This window comes from Marmota flaviventris, chromosome 4, assembly GCF_047511675.1.
Source record: "Marmota flaviventris isolate mMarFla1 chromosome 4, mMarFla1.hap1, whole genome shotgun sequence".
Classification (NCBI taxonomy): Eukaryota; Metazoa; Chordata; class Mammalia; order Rodentia; family Sciuridae; genus Marmota; species Marmota flaviventris.
Window position 1 is genome coordinate 24,881,462 of NC_092501.1, and position 12,390 is coordinate 24,893,851.

The window sequence follows — 12,390 nt, forward strand, 5'->3', positions numbered from 1 at the left end:
TTGTCCCCATTATCCCTGTGGACTTTACGAATGGCTTAACCGAAACCCAAAGAGATTAAATAACTTGTCAAAATCACACAAGAAAAAGGAAGTGTGAAGGTGGAAATTCAGGATTTTTTGGTGGGGAGGGGGGCGGGGGATACCGCGGATTGAACTCCGGAGCACTCGGCCACTGAGTCACATCCCCAGCCCTATTTTGTATTTTATTTAGAGACAGGGTTTCACTGAGTTGCTTAGTGCCTCACTTTTTGCTGAGGCTGGTTTTGAACTCAAAATCCTCCTGTCTCAGCCTCCCAAAATGCTGGGATTACCTGCGTGCACCACCACCCCCGCAATCAGGGTGAGATTTTTTGATTCCCTACTAGGCAGGGTCATCTTCCCTTGCTAGCGTTAAGAAGCGGAAGAATCCAGATCTTTACCCTCACTAACCCTTAAAATTGAGGGATCCAAGTCTGGTGAGGGAGGAGAGTGAGATTTAGGATAGAGAAAAATACTGGATCTTAATGGAAATGGCCAAAAGCCTTGAGATGCAGAAAACACAGTTATAATCTTGAGTAGCATGCCTTTGGCCCACAGCCTTGTAAAATAAGGAAAACACTCAAGGGAGGAAAAACTGATGCGAAATTGTGCACCTCCACCCTGGATCCATCTCTAGTCCAGCCCCTGATATCGCCTTTCTATAAATATTGGACCCTCAGCCCAAGGCACAGCTTCTCACTCTTGAGACAGCCCATATTTTCTCTTGAATGTATATCTATCTTCCTAAATAAACTACTGTCTTTGCCTTAAAAAAAAAAAAAAAAAGTTTGCCATGCTAGTGGGAACACCTTAGGAAGGTGGGGTGCAAAGGGCTAGAACTGAGAGAGGCTGGACCATATTGGCCAACTATAAGTAGGGAAAACAGGATTAAATTGGGATCAAGTCCTAACAAAAATTGCTCATCCTGTTCAAGAGTTTTCACTCTTCCCTTAGATAAGATGAAGCCATTGGAGCATTTTCAACTAAGAAAGGGAATAGCAGATTTATGGGTTTATTAATTGTAAAGAAGCAAGAAAAAAGGACTCGAGATGTGGCTCAATGGTCGAGTGCCCCTGAGTTCAATCCCTGGTACTTCCCCTCGCCAAAAAAAAAAAGATAAAAAAAAAAAAAAAGAGGTCCTGATGTGTTGAATATGAGTATTAGATGAAAAAGACGAAAGTAGAGACGCTTGATGGGTTCAATATTTTAGGAAAAGAGAATTTAGTGTTTTACTTGTAAGTAAGATGTTTGCCACATAAGTATAATGATATTTTTACCAGTGCCCTTTAAGAAATTCCAGGCTGGGGATATAGCTCAGTTGTCAGTTGGTAGAGTGCCTGCTTCATATGCACAAGGCCAATCTCCAGCACCACAAAAAAAAAAAAAAAAAAAAAAAAAAAATTTCTTTCTAATTCTAGTTTTCTAAGACACTCCCAACCCCCCACCCCTGCACCTTTTGTACTAGGGATTGAATGCCAGGGCACTTTACCACTGAGCTACACACCCAGCCCATTTATTTATTTATGTAGAGATAGGGTCTCACTTAGGGCTCAGTCCTTGCCCCCACGCCAGTCCAGTAAGGAGGACACAGTTGTTGTTGTTGTTGTTTTTAACACCTTTATTTATTTTTTAATATTTATTTTTTAGTTATAGGCGGACACAATATTTTTATGTGGTGCTGAGGATCAAACCCAGTGCCTCACACATGGTAGGTGAGCGCTCTGCCTCTGAGCCACAACCCCAGCCCCTATTTTGCTTATTTAGTTTTTTATGTGGTGCTGAGAATCCTGAGCAAAAATCCCAGCCTGAGGACACAGTTCTGATAAAAAGGAAAAAGACGTTTTATTGCTTTGCTAACAGAGAAACACTGGAGACGCCTGTTCTAGAAGCTGTGATTCTGTCCATCAGGGAGTACAGAGGGCTTTTAAAGAAGTGATTCAGAAGCTACATTCCATGAGTTCTTTGTCAGAGTGGTAATTCACTTGTTAATTTGGGAGACAGTTATTTCTGAGATTTTTCTGGTGCTCAAGGTCAGAAAACTGCCTAGGACCTGGAAGAAAGGTAACCCTGTTTCCCCTGAGATTAGGGGAACAGGAGAGTTTAGGGAGGAGAAGAAACAGAAGAAAAGAAAAAATCACATTCTTTTAAAAATAAGTCACAATGGCAGGGCAGCAAGGGTGATATTCAAAGCCTAAAGTGGACCACTGTTAGGCTACCACAAAGGTACATCCCTGGCCTGTTTTACTTTTGATATTTATATTGAGACAGGGTCTCCCTAAATTGTTGAGGATGGCCTCAAATTTGTAATCCTCCTACCTCAGCCTCTGGGATTCCAGGCATCTGCGACCATAAGGAGCACATCCTTGGTCTTTCACTATCATGTTGATTAATTTTTTTCAATGCTGAGGATTGAACCCAAGACCTTGCACATGCTAGGCAATACCTTATCACTGAACTACATCCCACCCTTTTTTTTTTTTCTTTTAACTCGTTTTGAAACAGGTTCTCACTAAGTTGTCTTGAACTTGAGATCTTCCTGCTACAGCCTCCCCAGTAGATGTGATTACAGGTGTACACCACTATACCTTACAAATTGATTACTTTTTTAATATTAGATAAAACGTACATTCCCAGCATAAACCCTGTTTGGTCATGATGTATATTATTCTTTTCTATATATCTGCTTTCTTGAGGCTTTCTATTAAGACTTACAATTTTTTCATTTGTTTCATATATAGTTTTATTTTACAGTATTGGGCAACCCAGAGGTACTCTATCACTGAGTTACATCTCCAGCTCTTTTTTTATTTTGAGACCGGGTTTTTTTTTTGTTTTTTGTTTTTGTAACTGTATTGAACCCAAGGGAGCTTAAATCAAGGCACATCTCCAGCCCTTTTAATATTTTATTTAGAGACAACTTCCCGCTGAATTGCTAAGTTGCTGAGGCTGGCTTTGAACTCATGATCCTCCTGCCTCAGCCTCCTGAGCCATTGGGATTACAGGCATGCACCACTGCACCCAGCTGTTGAGACAGGGTCTCACTAAATTGCCAAGGCTGGCCTTGAACTTGAGAAATCTTGCTTCAGTCCCCTGCTTCATGGAGATTACAGGTGTGCGTCACCGTTCCCAGCATCTTCCTGTGTATTTGTAATTACTTGTTGAAGCATTTTTATCATGGTTGCTTTAAAATGTTGTCAAAGTTCTAACATTTCTGTTATCTCTGTATTGGCATCTATTGATTGTCTTTTTCATTTGAGATCATTCTGGTTCTTAGTATGACAAGTGATTTTATATGTAAACCTGGACATTTCCATATTATGTCATGAAATCTGGAGCTTATTAAATTTAGTATTTAGCTACCTTTCTTTGGCTATCATTCTGGCAGGGCAAGCAGGAGGAGGGAGGCCACTGCCTCATCACTGATTGTTGTAAATAGAAGTCTATGTTTTCTACTTGACTTCCACCAATTTCAATAGCAACTTACTACTGCTGACTGGGACTGGGAGTTCCATCTCCCTGTGTGGTCTCCACTGACCATGAGTCAGGGCACTCATTATTGACCGCTGGAGATTAAGTTCCAACTCCCTATTTGGTTTGTGACACTACTCTTGTCAGGAGTGGCAGGTACCATATAACAATCCCATGAGGATGGAACACTAGGCTTCCTACATAGTCTTTACTGGTGGGCGAGGTTGAGAACAACCCTTATTTCTCTTTCTTCTTCCTTTCTTTATTTTTTGTAGCATGCCTTTATTTTATTTTTATGTGCTGCTGAGGATCAAATCCAGTGCCTCACACGTGCAAGGCAAGTGCTCTGCAACTGAGCTACAGCCCCAGCCCAAGAGAGCTACACATTTTTCTACAGTGTTTGGAGTAGAATGGTTATCATCTGAAATTTTCCTGTCTTATTAAATTGTTCCTTTCTTGATTGTTTGGCTAGAATTTTTTTTTTTTTTTTTTGTCTTTAATTAGAGTGTTCCCTTCTTGATTGTTTGTTTTGTTTTGTTTTTGGTATGTTTCCCAAGGAATTTGTGGGTTCCTAACTTCTTCAGCTCAAAGTCTGATATATGTGGGGAAAAAAGAAAATCCAGGAAACTCACTGCTGTGTTATTCTTTGTGTATTAACTTTTAGCTCTCTGTCATTTTCTTTCTACCTTTTAGAGTCTTCTTATATCTGTTTTGTACATAATGTCCAGGATTTAGTTATAGTTAGTGTTAAGAATAGGGAAAGTATGTCTATACATTTTCCCAGAAACAGAAAACCCCTATTCAGTAATTTTTTAAATACTTTTTAGATGTTGATGGATCTTTATTTTATTCATTCATTTATATGTGGTACTGAGAATGGGACCCAGTGAGTACCTCACACATGCTAGGCAAGTGCTCTATCACTGAGCCACAATCCCAGCCCCCATTCAGTAATTTTTCTAAAAATTTCTGTTATTGTATTTTTCAATTCTAAATTTCTATTTTTTAAACATATACTAATATAGAAAATCTACTGTGAGATTTTCTATATTTCAGTGTTGTTCTTGGGCTGGGGATGTGGCTCAAGCAGTAGCGTGCTCACCTGGCATGCATGCGGCCCAGGTTCAATCCTCAGCACCACATACAAAGAAAGATGTTGTGTTTGCCGAAAACTAAAAAAAAAATAAATATTAAAAAAAGAGTGTTGTTCTTTACTTTATGGAGCATTTTTTAAAAATACTTTTTAGTTGTTAATGAACCTTTATTTTATTTATTTGTATGAGGTGCCGAGAATCGAACCCAGTGCCTCACGCATGCTAGGCAAGCACACTACCACTGAGCCATAACCCCAGCCCCTTGTAGAGCATTTTTATAACAGCTGCTTTAAAGTTTGTTATAGCTGGATCTGGAAAGTCCCCCAAATGTTCATGTGCTAAAGACTTGGTCCCCAATGCAGCAATGTTTAGAAAGTGTTCAATAACATTTGGGAAATTATTGAATCATAAGGGCTCTGATCTCATCGATGGACTAATGCATTGATGGGTTCATAATTGGATGGACTATTGGGTGAAGAACCCAGCTAATTCCATCTTAATATTGGGAGCCATCTTGTCACAGAGTCATGAGAAGTTAATTTCTGTTTTACTATAAATTACTGAGATTTCTAAATTTGTTTGGAATTCCTGCCCGTGCCCTGAAGTCACCCATGCCTGGCTCTCCTTGACCAGATAGCAACCCTCTCTAAAACCTTAGTGGGGCCTCATAAATTCTGGCTCCTCCTGACCAGATAACAACCCTTTCTGAAACCTCAGCAACGCCTCATGAATTCTGATCTTGGGATCTGAGTTTACTCCCTATCTTGAAATATCTTGCCATATAGATCATTAATCTGCCATCTGTCTTTGTATTATGTTTGCCAGAACCCTGTTAGCTATAAGTTCCCAAGACAACCCCCTTTGTAACTTTTTGTACTATATAAACCTTTTCTTCCCTGAGAGCTGGACTGTCCTCAGGCCCTGAAATTTTGGTGAGGAAGTTGCTGGCCAGCTCTCTTTGTGTACACAATATAAGCTTGCTTTAATTTGGCTTAAAATTGGAGTCCGTGGTCTCTTCTTTGTGTGCTGGTTCAACATTGGGAAGTGGTGGAAACTATGGGAGGTGGGCCTACACTGGGGGTGCACCCTGGAAGGATATATCTTGTCCCTGGGCCACTTCCTCTTTCTCCTTTCTCTCTCTCTCCCTCTCTCCTTATCCCTCTCTCCCCCTCTTTCTCTGCTTCCTGGCTGTCATGAAGTGAGCAGCCACTTCTGCCGTGTTCTCCCACTACCTCCTCACCTCAAGCCCAGAGCAATGGATTTAACAAACCTTGGACTAAAACCTCAGGCTAAAATTAATCATTTTTCAAGTTGATTTTCTCAGGTATTTTATTTTTATTACAACAACAAAAAGTTGACTAGCACAAAGTTTTTGTTTCATAATTCCAATGGCTGTTATTTGAGTCTGCTGATTATTTTTTCCCTTGTGAAATGCCACATATTCTACTCATTTTCTCGGTGCCATGGCTCCTCTGCCAAAAAGCTTTCAAAGTTTTTCTAGTGGTATATAAATTACTACGACATAGCTAGTCAAAAACCTGTATCTGTTCTCAAAGCTGTGGAATGCTGACTAATGTCAGTCAAATCCATGCCAATGCAGCTCAGAGAGGAGCCCAGAAGTTCATTCACAGCTTTATTAGGCCATTTTCTTAATTTCCTTACTCTCCCCAACTGTGTTGGTCAGTTTTTCGTTGGTGTGGCCAACATACCCAACAAGAGCAACTTACAGGAGGAAAAAGTTCATTTTGGGCTCATTGTTTCAGAGGTTCAGCACGTGGTTAGCCAACTCCATTGTTGTAGGCCAAACATCAGACAGAACATCATGGCAAAAGGGCATCACAGAGAACTGATCATGGCAGCCAGGAAGCAAAGAGAGAAGTAGGAAGGGACACCAGGGAAGATGAACCCCTCCAGAAAAAGCCCCCTATGACCCACTCCTTTAGCCACACCCTACCTGCCTACAGTTAACCACCTAGTTAGTCCTTTCATATTATTGGTCCGGTCTAACAGATGATACATGGATTTGGTCACAGCTCTTGTAATCTAATCATTTAACCTCCTGTATTAACACAGAAGTTTTGGGGGGAACATCACATGTCATTACTGTAACACCAATGTTATTTAGCTAGGAACAGGGGTGCACTTAAGTGTCCCAGATCTCATCTCTTTTGAATTCTCTGAAACTGTAATTGCCTCTAGGGACAAGAAGCAATGAAAAATCAGTAAAGATCCCCACCACCAACACCTTACTCTTGGAATCACAATTCCTCTTGGCAGAGAGAAGAGTTCAACTCTGAGTTTTAGATGTCTGCCTGGCCCCTCCTGTCATTCCTTCCATTGCCACTGTGGATTTGCCAGTGAACTGGTGTGGGTGACAATGAGAAAACAGAAGCAAAGAAACCCTGAGGCGGCGTTGTGGCTCAGTGGTGGAGTGCTGGCCTAGCATGCGTGAGGCACTAGGTTTGACCCCTGGCACCACATAAAATAAACGTATTGTGTCCATCTACAACTTAAAGAATATTAGAAAATATTTTTTAAAAATGGGGGGGGCTGGGATTGTGGCTCAGCGGTAGAGCGCTCGCCTAACACGGGCGGACCCGGGTTCAATCCTCAGCACCATGTAAAAAATAAAGGCATTGTGTTGTGCCCATCTACACCTAAAAAATAAATTAAAAAAAAAAAAAAAAAGAAAACTTTGAATTTCTCCCGCCAACTATGACCTACAGGAAGCCCCTTTCCTGCTCCTCAGACCACCAGTAGAAGATTTCTCTTGGAGTTCCTTCCGTTCATCCTGGTACACATTTCTGAGTTTCAGCTTATTTTTGAGTCTGAGTCAGGGGATACCTGAGGAGAAGAAAAATGAGAAACTCAGTGATGGCTCAGTGATTCAGAAAACTTTGAGCTCTGGTTTTGTTTCCCAACCTATTACCATTTATATTTCAGAGACCTCAGGTTTTTTTTCCCAAAGTTTTTACTTATATTTAATGGGAAAGACAGGGTGAAGTGGTTTGTTTTGGTACTGGTGCTTGAATCCTGGAGCACTTAACCACTCTGTCCCATCCCCAACCAACTAACCAACCCACCCTCCCTCCTTCCCTCCCTCCCTCCCTCCCTTTCTCTCTCCCTCTCTCCCTCCCTCCCTCTCTCCCTCTCTCTCTCTCTCTCTCTCTCTCTTTCTTTTTGTGGTGCTGGGGACTGAGCCCAGGGCCTTGTGCAGGCAAGGCAAGCGCTCTACCAACTGAGCTATATCCCCAATCCATTTTTTTTAATAGATAGTAATTTATTATAATAAAAATCAAAAGATGAGGTTGTGACTCAGTAGTAGAGTGCTTGCCTAGCATGTGTGAGGCACTGGGTTCGATCCTCAGCACCGTATATAAATAAATAAATAAATATCATAAACAACCAATAAAAATATTTTTTAAAAAAGCAAAAGGATAGGGCTGGGAAGGTAGCTCAGTGGTAAAGCGCCTGCCTAGCATCTAGCATGCATGAGGCCCTGAGTTCAATCTCCATCACCACATAAAAAATAAACAGCAACAATAAAAATGATATTTAAAAAAAAAAAGGATAATGATGTCCATCACATTCCACTGCCCTTGCTAACCCCCTGCCCCCTCCTTTTCATATATGAAAAATCGAATTGGGTGTCAACATGCTTTATATATAAACAGAGATATGAAAAATTGTGCTATATTTTTGTAATAAGAATTGTAATGCGAAAAAAAAACAAAGTACATGTATAAAGGCATGAATTGGCGTGAACATACTCTAGATACAAAGATATGAAAAATTGTACTCTATATGTGTAATAAGAATTGTAATGCATTCTGCTGTCGTGTATTTTAAAAAAAATCAATAAAACTAAAAATTAGGGCTGGAGTTGTAGCTCAGCGGTTGAACATTCGCCTAGCACGAGCAAGGCCCTGGGTTCAATCCTCAGCACCACATAAAAACAAATAAATAAAGATATTTTTTTAAAAATAAATATACAGAAAGAAAAGATGCTGATATTTGATGAAAAAGTCTATGGGCACAGAGGTTGAGAAGGAGTACACCACCTGTAATGTACATGGTATTATCTGTTACATTGAGATCATACTATTTTTGTGATTTCAGAATAAGTAATACAACAAAGCACAAAATATTAAAAGGGCAGTTAGTTCAGAGTCTTGGATATAATTTGAAAAAACAATAAAGTGAAATAATTTTTATAACTGGAAAAAAATCAAAAGGAATATCAGTTAAAACCATGATCAATTTAGACAACACTGACGTATTCTCCATTAAGTAGTCAACTCCATGAAGGCAGAGACTGTGTGACTGTTATTCACTGATGTAGCAAGAGCACTTAGCACCACACCAAGGCTGACATAGTGAGCAACCGCCCCCCTTTTTTTTCTGTATCAGGGATTGAACTCAGGGGCACTCAACCACTGAGCCACATCCCCAGCTCTATTTTGTATTTTATTTAAAAACAGGATCTCATTGAATTGCTTAGGGCATCATCATTGCTGACGCTGGCTTTGAACTTTCAATTCTCCTGTCTCAGCCTCCTGAGCCATTGGTATTACAAGGTATGCCCACTGCCACTGGCTCAGCAACCCTTTTTATATTTATTTTGAGATAAGGTCTCACTAAGCTGATTAAGGCCTTGATAAGTTGCTGAGACTCACCTCAAATTTGTGATCCTCCTTCCTCAGCCTCCCAAGTCAATGAGATTATAGGCATGCACCACCATAAGTAGACTTTTTCCTCTAAATTAAAAAAAAAAAATTTTTTGTAGTTGTAGATGGACAGAATGTTTTTATTTTATTTGTTTATTTTTATGTGGTGCTAAGGATTGAACCCAGTGCCTCACACATGCTAGGCCAGTGCTCTGTACAGCCCCAGCCCTCTCCTAATTTTTTTTTAAATTTTTTATTCTAATTTGTTATATATGACAGAGGAATGCATTACAATTCATATTATACATACAGAGCACAATTTTTCATATCTCTGGTTGTATACAAAGTATATTCATACCATTTGTGTCTTTATACATGTACTTTGGATAATGATGTCCATCTCATTCCACCATCATTTCTAACCCTATTCCCCTTCCCTTTCCCTCCTACCCCTCTGTCTTATCTAGAGTTTGTCTATTCTTCCCATGCTCCCCCTCCCTACCCCACCATGAATCAGCCTCCTTATATCAGAGAAAACACATGGCATTTGGTTTTTTGCCTCCCATAATTTTATAAGAGTGGTTTAGGGCTGGGATATAGCTTAGGGGTAGAGTGCTTGACTAGCATGTGTGAGACCCTGGATTTGTTCCATCCCAAGCATTACACACACACAAAAAGTAGATTATATGTTAATAAATTAAGATGTTATTTTATTATCATAAATGTGAGTGAAACATATAGAGCTATATGCAGTAGTAACTGTTTATCAGAGATGGGTGTTGCAATTTTTTTCTTACAACTTTTTCATTAACTTTTGATATTGTTTATGTTTTGGGGGGCCTGTGTGTTTTTTATGAAATCAAATTTATCAATCTTTTTATTGCATTTGGATTTAGAATCATAGATGGGTTGACTTTCCTTTCAACCCTGTTAAAGAGGACTTTATCGATATTTTCTTCTAGAGCCTATAAGGTTTATCCTTTTTTTAAAGGTAATTTGCTTTTTTTTGTTGTTGTTGTGCTGGGGATTGAACCCAGGGCCTTGTGCATACAAGGCAAGCACTCTACCAACTGAGCTATATCCCCAGCTTGCTTTTTTTTTCTTTTTAGTATCTTTATTTTGTTTTATTTATTTTTTAATGTGGTGCTGAGGATCAAACCCAGTGCCTCACATGTGTGAGGCAAGCACTCTGCCACTGAGCCACAACCCCTAGCCCTGTGAGGTTTATTTATTTTTTTTTTACAATTAAATTTCTAATCAAAAAAAAAAAAATTTCTAATCAATCTCAGCTTTAATCTTGCATATGATATGAGTTATGGCTGTTAACTCTCTTTTGAAAAGTATTTCAGAAATTCCACACTGCCTTGGATTTAGCAATTCACTTAAAATACTCACAAGACTCAGTAGCAGGTTATACCCAAGAAAGAGGTTTATTACAGCAAAGGATACAAAACAAAAGCAGCAGAAAACATACTGGCAGAGTCCAGAGGGGCAGATACACTTTCTGTGTCTTTCTTATCCAGGGCCATACAGAACATGCTTTCTTTGTAGCAGCCAATCATAAGGACACATGTGATATGTTTGAGTTTTAGGATCTCAGAATTTTATGAGGGCCTAGTCATATGGGAGACATATCCTGCTACCCAGCCAGCCTTAGCAACTAAAACTCAGGTCTCCAACACAAAAACAGGTGCATGTGCATCATAAATCTTGATGTTTGTACAAAGCAATTTGACAGACTGGCACAGCATGGTCTGTTGCTCCAGGTGCACACAAGCAAATCATCAATTACGGATATTAAAAAAAAAAAAATGTTAAAGGCCATACTTCCAGAGGTTGACCAAAGGTCAATCATAGTTCAAAGTTCCCTGAACACAGAAAAGAATAAGTAACCAAACATGCTATTTTAACTCTTTTCTCACAAAATGATTAACCATTTTTCCTAAGCACTTTCATGAAAGAGTCTATCTTTGCCTCAGTGATTTGTCATCTTTAACATATACTGAAGTTCCATATGTACTTTTGTTACAGAGCTGGGGCCTTCCAGGAAACTGAGGCAGTGTAAAGGCCCCTTTCACGCCCTGATTCTTGTGATCAAGTCAGAAAGATTTCAGACATGTCACTTAGAATAACAGAAATGAGTTTATTGAAGGGATAGGAAAAGGCAAGGGGACACTCAGTGGAGAGAGTGGGTCCTCTCAGAGAGGGTTAGGACAATGTGCACCTCCTGCAATTCAGTTTGTTTTTTTTTTAATATTTTTTTAGTTGTAGATGGACACAATACCTTTATTTATTTTTATGTGGATTGAGGATTGAATCCAGTTCCTCATGTGTGCTAGGCAAGCGCTCTGCCTCTGAGCCACAATCCCAGCCCCTCTAACCATATATTTTTATGGATTTAATGGTTAAATGGACTATCCTCCTGGTTAATGGACAATCCTTATCTCCCAGAGTTTCAGGGTCTGGTCAAAAAAGTCTCTCTCTTCAGGGTAACTTGGATTCCTTTTATCAACATTATTTTGGGCCTGTATTTCTCCTGCAGTTTGCTGAAGAATGTGACATATCTTGTTCACTTAGGCCACTTAGGTCAGGCAGGGCTGCAGGCAAATTGCTTTTTGGAAAAGAAAGCATGTGGGAGCCAGCACAGTTGGCCCATTTTATAGAATTATTCTCTTAACCTCTTGTTCCCATCTTTCTAATCTGTCCCCTAACACTTTTATTCATTTCTGGGCTCTCTGGTTTGTCTGTTTATTCACACAGTAAGACACACAAGATTTTCATTAAGAAGGCCTTAATATTTGGTAGAGGTTGTCCATCTGTAGCTTTTGTTTTACAGTGTTTTCCTGGCTATTCTTTTTTTTTTTTTTTTTGTACCAGGGATGCTTACTGAACCACACTGCCAGCCTTTTAAAATATTTTATCTAAAGACAGGGCTTCCCTGAGTTGCTCGGTACCTCCCTAAATTGCTGAGGATGGCTTTGAACTAATGATCCTTCTGCCTCAGCATCCTGAGCTGGTGGGATTACAAGCCTGGGCCACAACACCCAACTTCCTGGATATTCTTACATTTGTATTTCTCCATATGAAACTTAAAATTAACATGTCTATTTCCATGAAAAACCTTTTTTTCTACTTAGCTTTTT